The sequence below is a fragment of the Dipodomys merriami genome, unplaced genomic scaffold (assembly GCF_024711535.1).
Source record: "Dipodomys merriami isolate MVZ:Mamm:240054 unplaced genomic scaffold, mDipMer1.0.p SCAF_8, whole genome shotgun sequence".
NCBI lineage: Eukaryota > Metazoa > Chordata > Mammalia > Rodentia > Heteromyidae > Dipodomys > Dipodomys merriami.
Genome location: NW_027206401.1, coordinates 9,593,603 through 9,616,613, shown reverse-complemented (window position 1 = coordinate 9,616,613; position 23,011 = coordinate 9,593,603). Strand labels below are relative to the sequence as shown.

The window sequence follows — 23,011 nt, the reverse complement described above, 5'->3', positions numbered from 1 at the left end:
TGTTTGCATTGAAACCTTTTAACTATGCACCTCTAGAACATACCAAGAACATTCTGGAATCTTGGATTCATTCAGCATGAGCTATGTTTGGATTCATATTCCAACACAGTAGTTCAACAAATTATAGAGCCATGCCTAGCCACTGAAAGCTAAAACACTGAATAAAAGGTTTCTGCTTTATTCCTCTGTTAATATATTCAACCACATAACAACCATGTGCCTTCCACCCAAATCCCACATATAAAATTAAACTCTAGTTGCATGGTTAATTTTGATCTATTGTGATGTTTTGTCTATTATAATAAGATCATCTCTGGGCATTGGTGGCTCACATTTGTGATAATAGCTACTCAGGAGACTGAGATCTGGGGATCATGATTTGAAGCCAGCCCAGGCAGGAAAGTCCATGAGACTCTTATCTCCAATTAATCACAGAAAAAGTGGAAGTGGTGCTGTGGCTAAGTGGTAGAGTACTAGCTAGCTTTAAGCAAAAGAAGTTCAGGGTCAGTGCCCAGGCCCAGAGTTCAAGCCCTAGGACTAGGGAGGAAAAAAGGGAAAAAAGATGCTTGCAAAAAGCAATGAAAGGTTTTGTATAAATATTCTTAAGGGGATCAATCAGTCATTTTCCAAAGCTTGAACATTTCTTCTGCAACATTTACAGGCTTTTAGAATAGGAAAGCACAGTGAATCATTACAAACCTTACTGCAAAAATAGAAGAGCAAAATAGAAAATGGCAGCTTAACTTTAAAGCCAGGAAAGCAATTGTAAGCAATTGAGAGTTACAAATAATTAACGACTTAATTATAATTCTGACTCAAACACCGAGAATATCCTATTGCTTATATACAAAGACTTCTTTGGCCTATCATCATGATTACTCATTACAGTAGGCAGGAAAGTACAATTTGTAAAAAGGAAAAGAATGTATTTCCAAAAGATATCTTTTCAATTTTAAAGTAGGAAGGAAATCATATAAATATTTATTTAAAAAGAAATCAATAATCACAGATCAGTCAATTAATATTATTTTGCCCTGATATTTATTTCATTTTTTTCTTGCTGGGCTTAATTTAAAAAGTCTGGTATAGAGAAGTTCAATGCAATTTAGTCAGTGGGAAAGTGCATTTATTATGGAGAAAGCATGAAAACAGAAGGAAAAAGTACTGCTGGGAGGATTTATTTTGGTAATACCACCCAGAGGGCTAAGGTTAAAGATTCAATTCATACACAACAGGAATGAAGCAGTGATTACAGGAGGCAGAAAGTCTTTCATTGGCAAAGCATTTTATGGCACAAAGAAAATAAGCCTTTGAAAATATAATAAAATTGGCTTGGAACTTGGGTGGAAATACTAGCAAAAAATAGAGCAATGGGGAAAAAAAATCATGAGTCCATTTTTACAACCAGGGAAAGGAATTGGATAATTTTCAATATGGTTTAGTCATATAAAAGCAAAATGACATGGGAACAAAGAAAAATTAACTTTTATGCCTGGGATGAATTGCGAAGTGCATCTCAAGAAGGGATTTCTAATTAGAACTTGGAGGATCTTCTTTGTTTTGGTTTTTGTTTTTGCCATCCTCTGAAGCTATTTAAAGTGGACGGTGGTGTTCTAGCTAAAAGTTAAGTGGTTCAACATGATGGGGTCAGAAGTGTTCTGGGAAAAAGTAGAATAATGTTTAGGAGGATTAGGAAGCATCAAGTATGGTGATGGGAGAGAGTTGTGTTGATGGCATTGAGCAGGAAGAGGACCTGAGCACAGTTGATTCCATAATCACTGCATGGGGCAACTGTAAATGAGCTTCATAAATTAAATTAGGAGTATTAACTACAGGAGAGTCAACAAATAGATCCAAAGTAAGAAACAATCAAAGCTTATAATATTTTAGAAAATTATAACAACAGAGCAGGGAATAAACATGTTAGAAGAGAAATGCTGTAGAAGCTATAGCTCTACTTCAAGTTTATGGAAGGTTTTTTTTAAAAAAAAGTTATGAGCAAATATTAGTGGGAAGTAGGAGATAAGAATCCTGAAACATTAGAAACAAAAATGGACCAAAGAAATGTCATCACTTTTGAAGTTAGAGGGAAATTTTAAAATTTAAAAACAGAGCAGAGTTAATGTTAAATGAAAGAAGAATCACAATTTCATGCGAGATTCTAAATTGGAACCTAAAGTTATGTCATAATATGTAGACAGAATTGTTACGCTAAGGATTTCAACTGAAAAGATAAAAGACACATTATCAAACTACTGAGGAGATTTTAGAAATATAAAAATGTATTAATTTATTATTGTCTCTGAATAGACTGGTGGTGCAGGGCGGGGGTTGGGGGAGGGATGTTTGGGCATTTTCTGTAGCACATAGAAGTTGGAAACACATGCCACAAAGATGCTCAAGAAGACTTTTATGGAAGACATGGTGCTCCCTTTACAGGTCCTTATTATAATTGTATTATGTGGGTGAATTCAACCATATCTCTAAAAACATGCTTTCTCTGAGTCTCAGTATAACAAAGATATTGATCCTTGTATTTTCTCTATCCTAAAATCAAAGTATATGTGGAACTACTATTCAACTACTATTTTACACTTAACATTTTGTGGTTGATTCTTACCAAAGTTATACAATGTTCTTCAAAATACATTTTACTGAATTTAAGTCTTTTCTCTAATACGAGCACCAGAGATGACAGTATCAGTGCATAACCATGTGCTGCAAAATGCATTTCAGATTGAGTGAGACCTATGTTGAAAACGAACTTTACAACTTTGGGGGTGGGGAGGGTGGGGGACGGAGGAGTTGGGGAGCTAGGGAGGGAAGGGATGGTAGAGGAAAAGCAAAGGAGGAGGTAACAATGCTCAATAGGAAATAGACTTATTACCTTACTCATGTAACAATAACCCCTCTGTACAGTATTTTTACAATAAAAACATATATATATATATATATATATATATGAAGATTGAGTGAGACAGTGAGAATTAAAGAACACTTCAGCTTCAAATGTTTCATTCTTAAAGGAACTGCTCATATGAAGTAAATTAAGAAGTAAATACTTGGAATAAAAAATACTACTTGTTATTGAGATGAAGAGATAGGCCATATAGCCATAAAATAATAACTAAAATAAAATGTAAATCCACAAATAATAAATAAACATAAATAATTGAATGATTATCTGTATCTATTTTGATTTACACCATTAATGTTTTTGAGACTGCAACCATTAAATACAATTTTAAAGTATTATAAAGAACTAAAAATAAAACCTACTCCAATTCAGTTTTTTAAATTCTAATATTGTATTTATGAAATAAACCTAAAATTAAATGGAAGGCAATAAGATAAGTGCTTCATAAATTTCATATCTAACATAGGCAAATAGATAAATATAATTCCATTCTTGATATAAAGTATAAGATTATCACAAATATTTAAATATTGACCTCAACAGTTGTACTCAGATTGTCTTCCAGACTGAAAATACAGATAAAACTCCATGTGAGTTTTCCACACATAGTAGAATGTGTTCCCACACTCTGACATCCATTTTCCTTCAGTGTGAAAATCTCCCATGCTGTGAAGGTGACGGGAACAAGAGCACGTTCCTACGCTGCTCACATCAATGTTTCTTTCTTGTTGGTCGTGGGGCCTGAACTCTGGGCCTGGGCCCTGTCCCTCAGCTCTTCAGCTCAAGGCTAGCACTCTACCACTTGAACCACAGTGCCACTTCCGGCTTTTTTCTTTTTGCTTATGTGGTGCTGAGGAATCAAACCCAGGGCCTCAAGCATGCAAGGCAAGCGCTCTACCACTGAGCCACCTTCCCAGCTCCAGTGTTTCTTTCTGATGTGAGTTACTCTAGGCTTTGGGGAGACAATGGAACCTGTGAAGTCTTTCCCACGTTGCTTACAGCCATAGGGTTTCTTTGCACTGTGAATTCTTTCATGTTTTTGAATGGCACTGGAACAACCGGAGCCTTTCTCCTTTTGCTTACATCCTATGGTCCTTCACTGAGTGCTTTGAAGGGCACTGACAAAGTGAAGGCTTTCCCACATTGCTTCTAAACATAGGGTTTCTTTTATGTGTGAGTTATTTCGTGTTTTTCAATGGCATGGGAGCAATGGGAACGAATGTCTCACATAGCTCACATCCATTCTGTCCTTCACCGAGTTCTTTCGAAGATTAGAAAGGCACAGGAAAAAGTGAAGGCTTTTTCCCACTGCTTACATTCATGCGTTTCTTTTCTGTGCGAATACTTTCTCAATTCTGAGGAAGGCTTCAGACATCTCCTTTCCTTCCCCAGAACTGAATGCTTCACCAGCTTATTAAGACTTCCACCTTGGTAAATCCACTATCTGCATTATAAAGCATTAACCCTCTGGACACTAGGAGAGGACTTTTAAGTCTTTAGAGCCAGTTTTAGACTACCTCTGTAAAGTGTGCTTTGTACCACCTAGGGCAGTTTTCTGTATTTCTGCTTGTGACTTGTTGACGTCCTTTCCTCCTCTTAAGGGAAAAGCGTTCAAAATGTTCAAGTCTTGCTTTAGGGCCAACAGATGCCCTTGTGCTCAAGGAGGTAACCTAGAAAGCAAATTTGGGGTCCAGACTGCTGTAGATGGAATCAGGGTCCATCACTTCACAGTGGCTTACATTTGGGGAAAATGGCTTCTCAGGTTCTCATTTCTCTCACCAGCCAAAGAGAAAATGGACTCCTATCTTTTTAAGCAATAGAGGAAATATAGCGAGATTGTATAAGTAAATATATCATGGTGCATGGCTGATAGTAAATGCCCTGTTTTAGATGTTTTAAATACTTTAAAAATATTTTCAATATTTAAATGCCTAATAACATAGCGAATTGATTAGCCTTACAAAATAGATTTTTTGTGGGGCACTGGTGGCTCATGCCTGTAATCCTAGCTTCTCAGGAGACAGATCTGAGGATCACAGTTCAAAGCCCTCCGGGGCAGTAAAGTCCATGAGACTCTTATTTTCAACAAACCACTCAGAAAACTGGAAGTGGCACTGTGGCCCAAGTGGTAGAGTGCTAGCCATGAGCTGAATTGCTGAGGTACAGCCCCCAGGCCCAGAGTTCAAGCCCCACAACCGATTTAAAAAAATATGAGACTAAAAAAATTATTTTCATTGATTTGCAGGTTTCAGGAACTCCCTCACGTTGTAGTTGACAAAGGTAAGAATGTTTAGCAGCATTAATGGTATGGGGGTATTTCTTGATAGTTTTTCTTTTGCAAAGCATCTTGCTAAAGACAAGACATGACTCCAATCAAGTTTGGTCTTTTGGGCATTTATCTTTGCTCCTGTCTTAGGAGTAATAAAGACAAGCAAAATAATATTCCTAATGAAGTTAATTATACTGAGGCAGTTAATCACAAGGTGCATAAATCTGGCTCGGCATTTGCATTGCATGAGATTGGAAACTGCTTGCTGAAAATTCCACATTTCTTATTTGAAACTGAGAAAATTGAGAGCAAATATACTGAAGATTTGTCCAGACACATTTTGCTCTGATTTGATTTTTAATAGAACAAATCTGGCAAGAACAAGGCCATTGTACTCAGTTAATGGAACAGTTTCTAACAGTAAGTAGGACCAGTGTGATAATATCCTTGTAAATTTGGAGGTGCTGTACAGGCCTGCGTAGGGATGCCCATACTTGGACTGCCCTGATACACTCATCATTCAGACAATCACACTTCGCTGGTGGTGTCCCATTGCTGTGCAATGTTTTCATTGAAATGAGCATTATTCCAGAGAGACAGGGGAAGCTGTTTCCCAAACCTGATGCATATCTGATTGGTATTATTATCTTTCCCACAGTCTGGGCAAGTTCTTCTTCACCTGTGTCACGGAATAGGATCTATCTTATAAATAAATGTTTTTGGAAGTTTCAAGATGGTAAAAAAAAAATAAAGTGAAATAATTTAAATGAAGCTCTGGTAGTGAATTGCATACATTTAGTACCCCTTAGAGCTGACACTCTTATTTGTACATGTTTTGAATATTTAAGCACAACTTGTTTGTTACTCTTACCAAATAAACCATCTCACATCTCATTGCTTCTCAGAAAGAAATCAGAAAAAATGACTTCAAAGATGCAAGAAGTGGAGAATTACAGGGAATTAAATGATGGCTATCTTTTCCTTAGGCCTGTTTGATTAAGGAATGCCACTCTTAATTCATTTGACTTTATTTGCTTGCTTCATTGCAGCAATAGTTTTTTAAATGTTGCCCTCTGCTCTGTCTTACATCTAGTGTCCCATGAAATGTGATCTGACAGAAAGGAAATGCTGTTGTACACAAGCGGTATTTTTTTCTGCTAAATTTGAAGGTGCATTGTTTCCATGGAATACGAATTGTGGATAGATTCACCATACATTGAGTGTGTATAGCTTGAGTATCTGGGCCTTAGGCATGCATCCAATGCAATTAGCTACATGATGCTGATGTATAATATCAAGGAGAGAGTACCTTTGGGTTGAGAGACACTATCGAGTTTATTTTTTTTTAATATCAAAATAGCTTTGAAGACTACTAATGTGAACTTGACAGGGCATTTTGCCTTTAAGGCCCAATTCTGAAGTGTCATTAACTTCCTTTAGGCTATGTTGTTGGTTTCTGCCTAAAGAAATACTTTATTCTAAGTGTGACTAACTCACTTCTAAATGAGCTTACTAAATTACTAATACTTAAACACAATTTGATAGATTCTTGAACTGGAATTTTTTTAAGTTCACTATCAGTTAATTTTAAGAAACTCTAATCTACTAAAAATTCTATTATTCCTATTCCAGTGTAAATCCTTATCAGCCATTCATACTCAAATTGACTTGCCCAACTTATTTAATTGTATAATCTTGAAAATATTGTCTACCCTTTCATTCTGGAAGGTGAATCAGAGAAGGTAGTATTTCTAAAATGGTAGTTTTGAATATTAATCCCAAATTGTTATCATAAAGCGCTTTCATTAAGGTAAAGTATGTACTTGGTGAATTATTCAGTGATGGTGAGAAAGAATCTATGTTCAGTTTAAGATCATTTTAAATGAAATTCAAGTAATTCTCTGAGCTCAATCTTACAATGTTGAGAAAGAAAACCCAAGAAACAAATGAACATCATAGAAGAAAAGTGGAGTTTCTCTTAAAACCTTTATTCCCCTGGTATTTGTGACTGCATAGCTGGGCTTCTAATAAGAGACCTGGAGGTGAAGGAGGGAGGAAGACGGAGAGGGAGGGATAAAAGCATGTGATGCTTGTGTGAGTCTGATCATACTTGAAGCAAGCCCTCTCTTCCCACATAGAAAATAAAAGCCAATCAACAATGGCAAATATAGATTATGATCCATAGTCTAGCTATTCTGGAGAAAAGAGTATTGATGTCACTGTTTTACACCAAACACTTTCTCATTGATTTCTCCTTTCCTGAGTATTAATTAATCCTGCAATTTTTAACTTCTTGATGACTCATTTTCTTTCTCTGATGCTTCCTAATAGAATTAAAGCTTCAAGCTCCAGTGAAGGTAGCTGAAGTTTTTATGCTTTTTATGTCTCATCAAATTACTTAACCTTGTCAGGCATCAACCACCCACTTCCTTCTGGAATTTCAATTCAAATTTATTTTAAACAACAAATACATTGACCTTGCTGATAAATAGCATTAGCAAAATACACAAAACTCTCATCAGGAGAAGGGCATGTGTGCTTGGGATGCTGCTATTTAAGGTGTGATAGATTTGATGGGGGAGCGGTGATGGAGTACACAAGCATGTAAATCCAATTTGTCGGGAGAGAAATGGCTGTTTTCCCCAAGGATTTCTCACTCTCATCTACTGAATGATGCCAGCACATTTGTCTTTCCTTTATTGGGGAATTTACTTGCAAATATTTCACACATTTATATGGGCTTTAAGGAGCTCATGCTTTTTATTTTTTTGGGCTGAGGGAGTGTCTTCTGTTTTATTACACTTATTTTTCATCTCTCTTGCAGGGTGGGTCGAGGACTCTGCGCCTGGGTATGATGGGTAGGCATGGACTAGCAGTGCAGTCCACATCCTCATGTTTCCTGCTCTTCAACCCTTCCTCCTTCTCACCTCTGCTCCCTTTTACCCCAGGCTACTGTAACCAGCTCAAGCCTGAAGAACACCCCAAGACAATGTCCCCAGATGACGACTCTATCCATTTTTGCGCTAAAAGTAGATGGAAAGTATAGTTAGTGTGGTGTCCCCTAATGCTTCAACATGTTGCAGGGGCTCATGTTTATTTTGGAAATTTGCCACAACAAAGTGTAGTGATTATATTTTAACGGAACTTCAGTATATCGGTATGCATTACAGAAAAAAAATCTCCAGTTCCATAACCGAGGGTATTTTGAGATACCACCCGAGGATGCATGATGCAGATTGAAAGAAGACAGTCAGTCTCTGAATGAGACTGTACATCAGAAGCTTTGCTAACTAACTAACTATGAAAGCTGATAGCTTGGTGACATTTGTCGTGAAAGACTGCCTAGGGCCAGTGTACGTATCTCCTTCCTTTTGAGCAAAGACAAAATTCTTGATTTTTTTCTTCGTCTTCATTTTATTTGTGGTTTCTAGAGCAGAGAAAACAAAATTACTGCTGGTTATGTAAACATTAACTTAAGACCACACTTACTCCAATAGAAACCTTAGTGAGAGATACTGTGTTGTCCTGGAAAAGAGAATTCTGAGCATCAGTGAAAGGTGACGGTGTGTGATAGCTCTACTGCATCCCATTATCCCACTAACATAACACGACCTTCAAACTGGAAAGGAATAAAACACAAAGCAAAGAGCACAAGGCAGTGAGAACTGTCATTACCCCTGAGAGATAGAGAGGAATTGATGTCTAGAGCTCATGGAGAACAATGCCAGGGAGAGACAGGCTGGTATCTAGGGCAGAAGTCTTAATGGATAAAGAAATTTGAAGCTCTGGAACCTAGCATGTGGGGAAAATGATGAAATGAAGGTTGGAAGATGAGTGTGCATCTCTGGTCCAGAGGAAGTTGTTAGACTCACACGATAACTCTGCATCTGTTGACAGGCAGCTGCCTTCTCTCCATCACATCAGCCCCAGTGCATCTACTCTATACATTATTAGAGTTAAAGCAATTAAAGTCCGAGTGGAGGGTGGAGTCTAAGGTGTGGTATTGAAAGAGCTTTCTGAGAAAATGGAATGGCTGAAGGAAAAGATCTGTGGTAAAGGAGGAAATGGAGAGAAGAGGAAAACAGATACAAGGATACAGATGGTAGGGAAAAGCTCAAGTGTTTTCTGATATAATAGAGTTGCTATAGTGAGTAATTGCGGATGGAATATTTCAGAAGGCAGGATTTTGAATGTTGTCAGCAGAAAGAAATGACAATTACATGAGGCGATGGATAAACCAATTACTCAAATTTGATCACTGCACCCAGTATTCGTGTGTAATGATGTATACTTGTATCAAGAGTCACAAACATATACCCTTATTACAGATCAATCAAAGATCAGAAAAATCTAAAAGTGTGCATCTAGAGAAGGAACAGAAGACCATTGGCTAGCTGCATCCGGTTGAAGCCTCTCCTCTGAGTTTTTCTAACAGAAAGGACCAAGAGTGTGAGGAAACAAAATCAACTCATGTGAAAGAAGAACAAAAGAAATGATAAAAAATCCTTTGATATAAAAATGTTTCACACCACTAGATCTCTTTTGTAACCATGAGAGCTCTTAACAGCCCCCCCCCCCCAGCCCAGCCTCAAACTCTCTAAACATAGAGAAAATAAAAGTGGATGGAATCTTCCAGAAAGGACAGGCAGTTATTCAAACACTGCAGTTAAAAATGCAAGCAAACGAAGAGAGTGAATGCAAGAGGGCCCAACACTCAAGTAATAGTTTTTTCTAGGGATGACCCGCGTGTCTTCCAGACCTCCAGCTCTCATCATTGCTGAAGAACGATGCAGAGAACAACAAAATAATTACTTCCTCACGGGTCCCATTCCGGCATTGAACTTTAAATTGTACCCTGGCATTTTTGCTTCCTCCTTCTCCCAAAATGTATCATTCACCTCAAAGTCATGCTTATCTTTTATACTCATTTCCACAAAGTTCTCTGCGGTTATCTTCTGCTCTTCCTCTTCATTCCTTTACAAATTCTGTCTGCAACCTTCTCCCTTACTTCTTTAGGGCTCATGGTATACCAGTAAAATCTCACATATGCTCTTCCTTGATTACTACCCACTCTCTTTCTGTATCTTATTTTTGTTACTCTAGCAGAAATCTGGGTCTCCTGTGACTTCCCTATGTTCCTAGCAAATTGTGCATGTGTTGACTTCTGTATTCAGCAGCCAATGTGGAGTGAGGAAGTGACCTGTCCCTCTTGTGATTTTCAAACCTGTCTCCCCCTTGTTCTCCAAAATCCTCTAACTTTGAATATCATTGTGTCATTAACATAGCATCTACCAGAGACACAGTCTTATTCTTCTCTACTTGTTGAGGCTTTACATTTTATCCACTTTCATTCTTTCTAGCATTCCAGGCATTTTTCCTATTTTTCCTATTTCCTATTATGTGAACAAGATTCACGTAAATAGAACTTCCAGTACATTGTCCTCTTACAATATAAGACATCTCACCTTCAATAATCTTGTCTTGTGTCCCACCATCACATGACTAGTGGTTATACTGCAAACATCCCCACCACCTACCTGTCTTCTCACCTCCTTCATCTAGAGCACAACAAGTCTTTCAACCCTTCCAGGACCTCCAATTTCTAGATCCTCATTCATTCCTTCATATTTTCATGTTCTTCTTCACTCATCTGAAAATTCCATTACCAGTCATTGCACACAGCCTCCTCCATTTGACCCCGACTTGTCCCTGCTGGTCTCCCTGATTTTTGCCTGATAGAATCTCAACCATAACTATGAAACTTTCTGCCTATAGTATGCTTGTATTCATGGAAGGTTGTTATAATTAGTAATCACACTCAACTAGATCCCAATCATCCTTCCATTCTCTTAGAAGATATTTCACAACTTTTCTGCTTCCTAAACTCCTGCCCATCTTCACGCTTGTCTCATTGGGTCTCCCTCCATTTTCCTTACAGAAATGGAAAGAATCAGGAGAGAAATTCTATAGACAGTCATCTGTCTGAATCCTTTATTAATTATTTCCAGTTCATAGTTATAATCTATTCCACAGGTTTACTAAGTGCTTTGGAGTAAGCTAGGGAATCAGGTCTGATTCAGTAGTCTGCTGGGAAGGGAGGATTCAATTTTATTTTCATCAGAAGAAAGATACCTTCAATTACCTCTGCTCCTATTATTTACTCAAATATTGGAACTAGTACTTTTCAGCTTTCATCCACCTGACAGCAGAGAGGAGAATTAAACACAGCATAATTATTCAAATTATAAAGTATCAAGTTCAGTTCCTCATCATAAAGGGGAAAAAAAAAGTGTGACACTGTTAATTACTGCAAATGATTAAGGCTTCTGATTGAGCTTCGAGTGCCTGTACTCAGCGCTGGCTGTCCCATGGTAATGGCAGAGTGCCATCTACTGGCTCACCAATTCTGGCTCAAGATGTGTTCTATCCAGAAAACAAGCTTCAAGAGCTGTTCTACTTCTAATATCACTTACAGCTTCAAAATTACCCAAAGACTTAACCTTTGCTCAAATTTAAAAAAAGGCACTGAGAGAAGGCATCGGCATCTTTAAAGGAATTATATTCATGCACAATTTAAAGATTTTACATCTGCCAGAGGGATGATAGACGGAGGTCTCCACACACTTCAAAGTAACCTTGCAAGCACGGGAGGGAACTGGACGGATAGAACCCATTCCAGTCATCTTTCTTCAACCTTTGCATTTTATTGCTTCTTTGTCCACACTGATATCCAGACACTTATATTGCGTGGTATAATGTTATATAAATGTTGATGTTACATAACTTGGTGGGATGAGCTGTACTCTCATCAATTTCCTTTTCCTCTTCCCTGGTGTCAGTTGGCTAAGGGTACATTCCCACTTCTTGGCTCTGTGCTCAGTGCTCAGTGCATTTTTGTCCACATACTATTACCTTAAAAGATGACCTCAAGCATAGCTATGACTGTTAAACAACAAAACGAACTTTACAACTTTGGTGGTGGGGAGGAGGATTGGGTGTGGGGGGGGAGGATGGGAAGGGATGGGAAGGAGAAACAAAGGAGGAAGCTGCAATGCTTAATAAGAAATGTACTCATTGTCTTGCCCATGTAATTGTAATCCATCTATACATTATTTTCACAATAAAAAAAGAAAAAAATGAATTAAAGCAAACATGACAAACAGGTCATTAAACTGCATACCTTGAACTTTGACAGCAATAGTTTTAGTTTTTTTAAAAAAAATAATGAATCACCATATCTCTGAAGAACTGTCTTTTAAAAGCTGAACTATCATTAAGTTTAAGTTTCCATTAATGTTTGGAAAAATTGCTTCTTGCTGTTAACATTAGAAACAACCACTAGGTGCTTCTGTATGATGTTGTTTGAGGTAGAATGAGTTAATGAGGTGAATGTACTTGGAAATTTGGTACACAGGTCAATGGAAATTCATTTGGATTTGATTTGCAAATATGTACTTTACTGGGTATTAATTTCTTCCCGAGTAAGAAGGGAGAATGGAAAGAAGATAAACCAATATACTCTTTAAAGTAATACTTTATCCTAGGTACTCACTTGTAAAACCTATTTTTTATTATTTAGACCTTTCGAAAGCAAACAAATTTAAAGACTATCCAGGTGAGTTTTTGTGGAGAGCATGTTATTGAGTTTCTATTGCATGTTGGCCACCTGCCCACAACATTACATGCTGTCATTATATAAAGAAAAGTGACCAAGAAACTTGCTGTGTAGGGGTACCATGAAATGTCTACCTGAGGAAATCTTTTGGAGTTTTAAGATTATGGAAAAAAAATCTGCCTCAATCTTGGATATTGATACTCTCTTATTTTTTTCTTCATGTTCAAAGGCTGTTAATTCAATGCTATTTTTTTTAAATGAGAGAGCTCTAAAGCTCCTGTTTGATGCACAAAAAAGAATACAGGGACTTTCTGTTTACTTAATCTGCCCATCACCATTTTTATAATGTTAATAACTTGCAATATTTGCTTTCTCTAAATCTGCATATAGACAATGATACTATGTGTTACCTCTTCACTAATTACAGCTTTTCTATTACTTCAATAATGCTCTTTCAAGAATTAGTATGGCACATGTACTCTTTCTTTCTTTTCCTTTCTTTTCTCTTCTTTCTTTCACCTCTATTCTTTTCCTTCCTCCCTCCCTTCCTCCCTCCCTCCCTCCCTCCCTTCCTTCCTTCCTTCCTTCCTTCCTTCCTCCCTCCCTCCCTCCCTCCCTCCCTCCCTCTCTCTCTCTCTCTTTCTGTTTCTTTCTTTCTTTCTTTCTTTCTTTCTTTCTTTCTTTCTTTCTTTCTTTCTTTCTTTCTTTCTTTCTTTCTTTCTTTCTTTCTTTCTTTCTTTCTTTCTTTCTTTCTTTCTTTCTTTCTCTTTCTTTCTTTCTTTCTTTCTTTCTTTCTTTCTTTCTTTCTTTCTTTCTTTCTTTCTTCTGTCTGTCTTGCTTGCTTTCTCTCTTTCTTTTCCTCTTTTTCTTTCCTTCTTTCTCTTTGTTTTCTCTTTTTTCCTTTTACTTTTCTTCTTTATTCCTTTCTTCATTTTCCCTTCTTTCCTTCTTATTTTATCTTTCTCCTCTCTCTTTCTTTCCTCCTTCTCCGCTCTTTAATGAGTCTCTCTTTCTTTCCTCCCTCCCTTCTTTAGTGATCTTACTTTGTAGCGCATCATGGAATGGAGCTTACTTAGTAGGTCAAGCTGGTTTTGAACTCAAGATCCTCTTACCTTAGCTTCCTGAGCACTGGGATTACAGATGTGGCGAGCTCAAAGCATTGCTCACTTACCCACGACCTAGAAACTCTATAAATACTTTATCAGTATTGCAAAGTGGTCCATGACTGTATGCATTCCCAACAGACTTTTAACTGAAGTCTAATGACATACAATGATTTTAAGATCTGACCCTCAAAATGTCACTTGTTCTCTCCTCTACTGGACACACTACAGTCATAGAATAAAAACTGACTTACATGGGAGGTGGCGTGCTGATCAATGTGTACAATTAGAAAACACACACCAGTTTTGTAAGTCATGAAATGACTGAAATAGTAATTTCCTAGGTGGACTTCTAAAATTTGTTTTTATTTCTAAGTCAATTTAAGATCTTAATAAAATGATTCTTGACTGACAAAAGTGATTATTACTGAAGCTGAATACTTCAATCCCAACTGAAACACAAACTGACTAAAATTAGCAGTGGATGTGCAAATCTGAGTCCCTTAATGTCATTGAGAGAAAGCAAAGGATGATGGGATTTTATTGTGCCAAGCAAACTGTTTATAATCATTTCTGAGAGCACTTATAATACTGAACTAATCAGCTAAAAATGACTCACTAGATTAAATATGGTAACTGTTTTGAAAATAACAGTTGGTAGTATATAAAGCCATATTCTGGAGGAAGTATCTTAGATCTGGGTTTGTTCTCTTATAATTTTTAACTGCATAATCTTGGTTGAATTATTGTGTGACTTAGTTGTCCGTAAAACCTTAGCATTAATAATAACAGTAATTCATAATGTTTTTGTAAAGACAAAATGAGTTAGAATTTGGAAATCTATCCCATTCATACATAGTAATTAGTAATTACAGTGGGACAGTGAGATAAGCTAGTTATTATCCATGAGGTGAATAAAAATGCCAAGAATTACCTAATTTTATTCATCTTCAAAGTTTTCAGTGATATGGGTGTTAGTAGAAGTTCATCATTGAGTTGATATAAATTTAGAAACAAATATCAAGAACAAGAAACAGATGACAATGCATGAGTAAGCCTAAGTGATTTTAACATTGGAAAAATTAGCCTTTTACTCCTGCCACGTGTGTATGTTTGTTTCAGGTTATTTAATTTATCTTAGTGAAATAGGATAAAATTAATGATCTTTATAATAAAGAGGCACTAAAGATAAAATGAATTATAAGACTTATACAATGTTACAATAAGAAATTATACAATGTTGGAAAATAAGAATTATACAGTGTTAGAAAATTCACTCATCACTAGAGAAAATGAATATATTATCATTAACCCTATACATATAAATATTTTCTTGATAGAATAATATAGAAATCTATGACCCAAATAATAAAAGAATATTTTAAAATATTTTAAAACTACCTTCCTTCCTTCATTTCATCCTTCCTGTTTTTCTTCCTTCCTCCCTCTAGTCTTCTTTTTTTCTTCCCTCCTTCCCCTTTTGTTTCTCATTTCCTTTCTTTCCTTTCACTCTCTTTCTTTCTCTATCTCTTCCTTCATTTCTCTTTTCCTTCCTTCTTTCATTCTCTCTCCCTTCTTCTTCCCTCCCTTCCTCTTTCTTTTTTCCTTCCCTCCTTCCCCCTTTTCTTTCCTTCTACTCTCTCCTTCCTTCCTTCCTTCCTTCCTTCCTTCCTTCCTTCCTTCCTTCCTTCCTACTTTCCTTCCTTCCTTATTTTTTATTTCTCTCTTTTTCTCTCTGTCTTTCTCTTGGCCTCCCTCCCTCTCTCCCTTCCTTCCTTCCTTCCTTCCTTCCTTCCTTCCTTCCTTCCTTCCTTCCTTCCTTCCTTCCTTCCTTCCTTCCTTCCTTCCTTCTTTCTCCCCCCCCCCTTCTCTGCGGTAGGTGCATGAATCAGGTTCTTGCACTTAATAGGCTTGTCTCATTAATGCTATTGCATAGTAGGCCTTTCTGGTGAATGTTATTTGCAGAAGACAAAATCACCTTTCTGGTATTCTGAATCTCTAAGCTTCATTCCTTCTACTATTTGTCTATTTAGTACACAAGGTAGAAAATATAAAAGTGAAAGAAAACTTGAACAGGACTCCTACGGTATCTCCAGTTGGGAATTTTGTCCTTTCTAGTGAGCAAGATCTCTAAACACATATGCCCAGATTTTCAGGGAAGAGAGTCACTAAATCCTCGGGAGAGCCACTGAATAGTCTTGAGTTTCTGTATTTTACAGATTGCCTGGCAGCATCTAGCAGGTAGCATATGCAGTGGAACTTGTGCTCACCAGAGGCACGTGTCACAGTTTTACCCTGTTAGAGTGAGGGGGCCCTGGACTCCTTACAGGATCAGAACTTTATAAAGTCTTGGATGTTAGAAATTCCTAAAGTCCAGTCACTGGTAACGATCAAGCCATGGATGGAATATTGATCATTTCCATGCATGATAAATTCCTACTCTTCTATAGTAGTAAAAAAAGAGTTGTCTTTTTAGTGATGGTATGGTTTGAATTCAGGTCTTGAGATTGATAGGAAATGATTCTACCACTTAACCCATACATATCTATTACTTATTTTTTCATGTAAAGCCTTGTGTTTATTCTCTGGACCATCCTAGAACATGAGAATACTCTTTCAATCCAAGGCTGCCTTTGAACCATAAACCTCCCATATTCTGACTCGAGTACCTGTGATTTCAGACATGAGACCCAGTGACTGGCAAATGATTACTTGTAAAGCTATTTTAAAATCACTTGTTTTCTAGTTGAAACTAGTGAATTGAAGCTATTCTTTCTGAGTCAGTCAAGAAATTTAATTGAAATGACACCTAAACATATTTATGGAAATGCATTCATGTCAATTCTGACAAAGAAAAATAGAAGACCATTAGTAATTCAGAGCTTTACAAGTATTTCAAGAAGATGGAGGGCAGATGGTGATCTCAAGCTGGCTAACAAAGAAAGGATAGATGTGCACTTACACAGGCTGAAAACTCTGAACTGAAGTGAAAATGGAATATCAGTATGACAATTAACCAAACAATTAGCAATGGAAATAAAGTCCCTGCCTTCCCACCACAGGCAGGCAACTGAGTCATTTGGGCCCAAGTTAAACTGGAAAAATCATGGCAGCAGCAAGTCTCTCAAACTGCATTACTAACTGCTCAAACCATGATCACACAACAGCTTAATTAAAGATTAAAATATCTGAATCAACTCCAGGCATTCTGAATTGAAATGCTGTAGCAGAGAAATAGGATGTGTGTTTAAATGCTTTTTTTCCCTAATGATTTTTCTTTGGCCCACTATATTAGGGAAACATCATGCTACAGAGACAGAATCAACAGCCTTGGAATTGGCAAAGTTTGCAATACGTTAAGCACTTAGATTGCATTTCTAATTTTAACCAAGATGCAGTGACAGGAACTATAATTGACAGTCCTTTCCCACATGAGACTTCAAGCAGTGAGACACAATGATTACAAACAGAATGGAAACAACGGAAGTGACGATCTCTATTGCCTTACAGCTGCCAAGCAGATAAGAACTATTGGAGAAGAGAAGATGGAGGTGTCAACTGAATGGAGGCCAAAGTAGCCAGAGTTCTCAGGTCCCTTGCAAAACAGGAGAGGAGGGAGAGAGAAATGGAGGAGGCATATGAAAGAAAGACACAGACAGAAAGAGACAGACAGATTAGATAGATAGATAGATAGATAGATAGATAGATAGATAGATAGATAGATAGATAGATAGATAGAGAAAGATAGATAGATAGAGAAAGATAGACAGAAAGAGAGAAACAAAGCTCTATCCCGTAGGGTTCCTAGTTGTTTATGTGACCACTGATTAGCCAATGAATGTCAGGATTATAATGTACTTGCAACCAGACATAAAAACCTGAAAAGAGCAAAAGGAGTGATTGACTCACAGAGCTCTCATAGACACAGGGAGAATTTTATTCCCTTTCAGGAAAGAAAGATATAACTCATGAGATACAAGGTAGAGGATTCAGAAAGCTCTTTTTCTAGTGGGAAAAAATAAGCCATAGATAACAGGCTGCTCTTGACCCATCTGGAAAAGCTTGTATATGAAAGATTTAAAAAGACCACACAGTTTTCAAGTAACTTCAGTACTCAAGAGGGGACAAGCATAAAGTTAAATTATTTATGGTGATAAACGTATCCAATACCTAGCAAGTGAAAATGAATAGTGCCTGGCATCCAGTTAAAAGTTACTAAACAACAAAGACACAGGGAAGTTGCTAAGATGATTCAATAGAAGGAGAAAGTTCTCAATAAATAGTATTGGAAAAAATTAATATTCATATGTTAAAATACAAATCTCAGCCCTCACCTCAAGCCAGATATAGAATTTGCTCCAAATGGACCACTGTCATAAAATTATTAAAGTATTAGTGTGTGGGCATATGTGTGCTATTTCATTCCTCATGAAGGAAGTGTAAATTGAAATCACAATAATATACGGTATATTGCTTAGTCCATATCATCACCAAGACTTGATCTTGTCAAGCCTTCTACTTTCAGCCTTGAATTGTGAATGCAGTAGGGTAAACACAGGATGAAGAATTACCAAAAAGTACAGCTAAATACTAAAGGTCAATAGATGTGTTTACTATGTTAATTGTGACAAATATTTCTATGGTGTATTCAAAGCATCCAGTTTCCACTTATATAGCTTTCCTTCATGGAGTCAGACAATGGTACCCATTTATGATTTATTTCTCAGGTCTACACCCTCTATCCTATCAGTGTAGGTGGATCTGGGAAAAACTCATCCAAGTATGAGAAGATAAATAAGAAATTGTGAGTGTGTGGGGCTGGGAAGGTGGCTCAGTGGTAGAGCGCTTGCCTTGCATGCATGAGACCCTGGGTTTGATTCCTCAGCACCACATAAGCAAAAAGAAAAAAAGCTGGAAGTGGTGCTGTGGCTCAAGTGGTAGAGTGCTAGCCTTGAGCTGAAGAGCTGAGGGACAGTGTCCAGGCCCAGAGTTCAGGCCCCACGACCGGACCCAAAAAATAAATAAAGAAAGAAATTGTGAGTGTGTGTTCTGAGAGTATAAGAGAAACCATATCCATCTTCAGAGTTTACACCCTTCAGACTTTTAGGGATTTCAGGTGTTGGGGATAGGGTGATATTTTTCTCTTTCAATGTTATAGAACATGTATTGAGTCTCACTCCTTCCACCAGGAGCAGATAGAAGGATAACACTGAGTACTGGAGACAGTAATACGGTTCTCATTTTTGAGATCTCTTCATATTCATTTACCAAGAGAAACAGATGGTGTCCATTCTGGGATGGATTACAGAACAGGACAGGACCTTCTAGCAGGACTAAGGTTCTGTGCAAGGTACCTGTTGCCAAATCCACTCAAGGAAGGAAACCTTACGTAATTAGACCTAAGGGTGATGGGGCCATAACCCTGCTCTGGGGCACATCCAGCGCTTCACATGCTGACAATACCTGGGGCTGGTGATTCACTACTGAGTTTCCTGGAGATTTTCTAAGGAAGCTCCTTTTTGTCCAAGGAAATGCTTTCTCCTAGGAGCACTAACAGAATAAGGAGCATCTCCAATGTAGCTCTAGAGTTCCCTGTAGGAGTGGCTGATGGAGCACTGCTCTGTGCGTCGGCTCTCTTGTGTGCTTCACATCACCACATCAGGTCTTTCTAGCTGTGACCCTAGAGAGTATTCCCCAAGGAGCCCTCTGTAGCTAACTTCCATCTCAATGTCTCTTTCCAGGAAGTGAATTAAAGGCCAGTTATTCTCTCTAATGCTAAGTTGTTTCTATTCAAATACAGACTTTTTTTTTTTTACTACCAGTCTTCCATTTCAGGAGAGAAGGCTACTGGAGACATAAGAAATAGACGTATAAATCACAGTCAAAATGGGTCTCATCTCCCACTAGTCTGCAGCCAAGGATTTCATTCATAAATAAGATCAGTGCTCAAAGTCTTCTAGACTTGTGAACGGATGAAACCTAACAAAAATAAAGAGGGATAGGAACAGGCAAAATAATGATTCCTCCAGGAAAGAGAGCTAATCAAGCAAGAGAAAAGGAGACCAAACAAATTGGTGTTCCTGGTGTAATTGTGATCTGTGTTTTAATCAGTTTCTCCCTTGATTGCCGCTGAGGTTGAGTACTTTTTAGGCAGGTGCATACAGGACATTAGTATTCTCTTCTGAGAGTTCCTTGTAAATTTGCTTGGCAATGTTTGTTTGTCTGGAACACGTATCTAATTACTGCAAAAGAAAAGTTTGCTTTATTGTGGGTTTTCTTTTTGCCTTAGTTAACTTCAAAACTCTCTTGTTTCCCCACTCTCTTCTGTGCCTTCCAGTGACATTTTTCCAAGGCCCACTTTCTTCATGTTTTCATACTACAGGAGTTACTTGACTATTTTTGCTGGGGAGAGTAGCTTATTTGAGCCTCAACTCAAAGGTTCCCAATGGGTAGAAACACCAATTCATCTCCCTGATAATGAACTATTAATGGTCCTTTCTTGCCTGTTCTGTCTGAAAGCCTTTGGATAAAGCCATTATCAATATCATGACTTTGGTCACATGGGCCCTGAGATTTTCCTGGAAAGATATATGCTGCTAGAGTGTTAAGAATTTAGTAAGTCATTCAGGTACAAAGAACACCCAAAATATCTTAGATTCAGCTCCCAATGAGGTACTAAGAGAAGCATTTGGTATATTTTGAAAGATAGTCACACTTCATCTCACTTGTATTCTTCAATCCAGCATTACTGAGGAGGTGGTTCATCCAAAACAATGATTAGGAAGGCAGCTTCTGGGGCTTTGAATCCTAGTTAGATCCTTCAAAGCAAATCCTTTTCTTAACAGATAGGTGGATCTCAGCCAATCACACACATTTAGCTGACTATTAGGCCATGCTCGTCAGGCAAACTTCTAACTATAAGCACAGTGTTCTATAGTGTGCTTCTGGGTTCTATAGTCTTCATTGTTCACAGGGCAAAGTAAAATTCTCTGAACTGTGTTCAATGGTGACCTGTTCTTCACTTAAATAAACCACTAAATAAGTTTTGCACAAAACTTCTAACAGTTTTAAATGGACTTTGGCTTTATGTACTGGCATTTTATTACCAGTTCCCTACTTAGAAAATACACTTTGTGGACTATTGCTTTAGTTTTACATGAAATGTTATGTAAATTGTACTTAAATTATACATCTTGGGATGGAGTATAAATAAAAATTCAGAACTATAATTGAGTAACAAGTCTGAGCAGAAAGTGATGACTCTCATTAGGCTATTGTGAAAAGAAAGACCCATTCATAAATGAAACTGCTTATTTTCTTATTCCAATTAATCCTTAAATCACAGTCATTTCATGATCATTTCGCATATAAAAATCAACAGGGAAAATTACAATTTATTATTAATTCCAAAGCAGAAGTTACTATAGCTTATTCATTTGAAAATTTCCCAGGTACTTTGATGTATTTTTAGAAATATATTACATAATAAACAGAGCTACTTCCATCACTTAAAAGCGTATCCTTTCCATCATCCATGTAAATAAACACTGACCCACAGGGGTAGGTGAATGAAGAGAGGAAGGAAGGAAAAACCAGTGTTTGTCCTACAAAATTAAGAAAATTGAAAGGAAGGGTGGGGGTGAGAGGGAGAGTGATAAAAGGGGTGACATCGATTAAGATTTATTATAGTCATAAACTGTGCTGCTGAATAACTCCTTTGTACAGCTACTTAAAGTTAATGAAAATGTAATTCAAGATCAACAAAACAAAACAAAACCCCACTGACTCTCAGTTGTACCAAAATACATGACAGTATAAGTTCACGACATTGTATCATATTTCTGTTCACACTGTTCCAAATGGTAGCAAGTCAAGTCCTTCTCTTTCCCTTAGGATGGAAGAGTCCTGTGAGGAACGTATGTAACGTGTACCTGTGCCCTCTCATTGAGTGGTTTCTTCAGGGTGTATATTTGAAGTGGGAATACAGCACAGAACGACTTCAAAGGATGCGAGCTCTTGCCAAACAACCTGTCTACGCTTTCCCATCACCGTTAGCAAGAGCTGGGGATGATTAAGTCATCTGTGCTGGCATTGAAAGCTGCCGTTCTTTTTCAATAACAGGTGGTTTTGTGAATAAAGTAGTACTTGTTTTAGATTACAACTGGAGTTTACTTTTTATGCTTTTACGCTTCCCTTTTCTGAGACACAGTTTTCTTTGGTCTTTTTTGCTGACGGCAATGCGCTCTGACATCGTTGGGGAGTCAACAGAACCGGGGCACCGCGAGAAGAACGAAAACGGCTACAAAGCTGTAGGTCACCTACTTACAATATACAGTAGGTCACTAGTCGGCTTCCCCGGCGTGCATGAGGCCGGAAGCTGGTACTGGGCGCAGTACAGTCTTCAGATCCTTTTAGAAGCAAATATGTTTTGTAGGACAAAGGGGTTTAGCCCAGCGGAAGGGCGCCCGCAAGGCCCTGGGTTCGGTCCTCAGCCCTGGGGAAAAAAAAATCCTTAGATGATTGCAAACACAGTAAACCAAAATTATTCTATTACTGTCAAAAGCCAAAAAACATACCTGCTCAGCTCTGCACAGGATTCTGGCTGTTTACTCATCATGTTTACAGCACACCGGAGGAAGCAATACTATGGTGGATTTATTTTGGGCAAGTGTCATCAATCATTAGCTGCTCTCTAACCTCCTCCCTGCAAGTAAAATGATAACATTCAAGAAAAGAAATCACACATGCCACACAAATGCCACACACATGCCAGGAATGTGCATGCTGAAATTAGGCTAGGTAACATTGCTTAAGTTCATTTCCTACAAACAAGGCTGTTTTAGATCTAGAGATCACGTGAAACGCTTTTATGATTGACAGAATCAGAAAAGCATTTGTTATTAAATACAAATAAGCCAGACCCAATGATACATAACTATAATTCCAGCCACTGGAGAAGTAGAGATGTAAGGATTGAGGTCAGAGGCCAGCTCAGGCAAAACTTAGCAAGACTTTATCTCAAAACGAAGGTGGCACCTGCCTATAATCCTGCAGGATCTGTCTGATTCCTGCTTTCCCAGGCAATTAAGAACAAGCTGCGGCAAAAA

At 37.7% G+C, this 23,011-nt stretch overlaps 1 long non-coding RNA gene across 1 annotated transcript; it reads left to right on the top strand.

The window, feature by feature from the left end:
* The first annotated feature begins 2,351 nt into the window (after nucleotides 1-2,351).
* LOC138819041 (uncharacterized) lies at nucleotides 2,352-21,965 on the top strand. The gene is made up of 3 exons (XR_011369288.1): nucleotides 2,352-2,439; nucleotides 5,163-5,197; nucleotides 21,798-21,965. It is a non-coding gene; the product is annotated as an uncharacterized lncRNA (long non-coding RNA).
* Nucleotides 21,966-23,011: the final 1,046 nt, after the last annotated feature.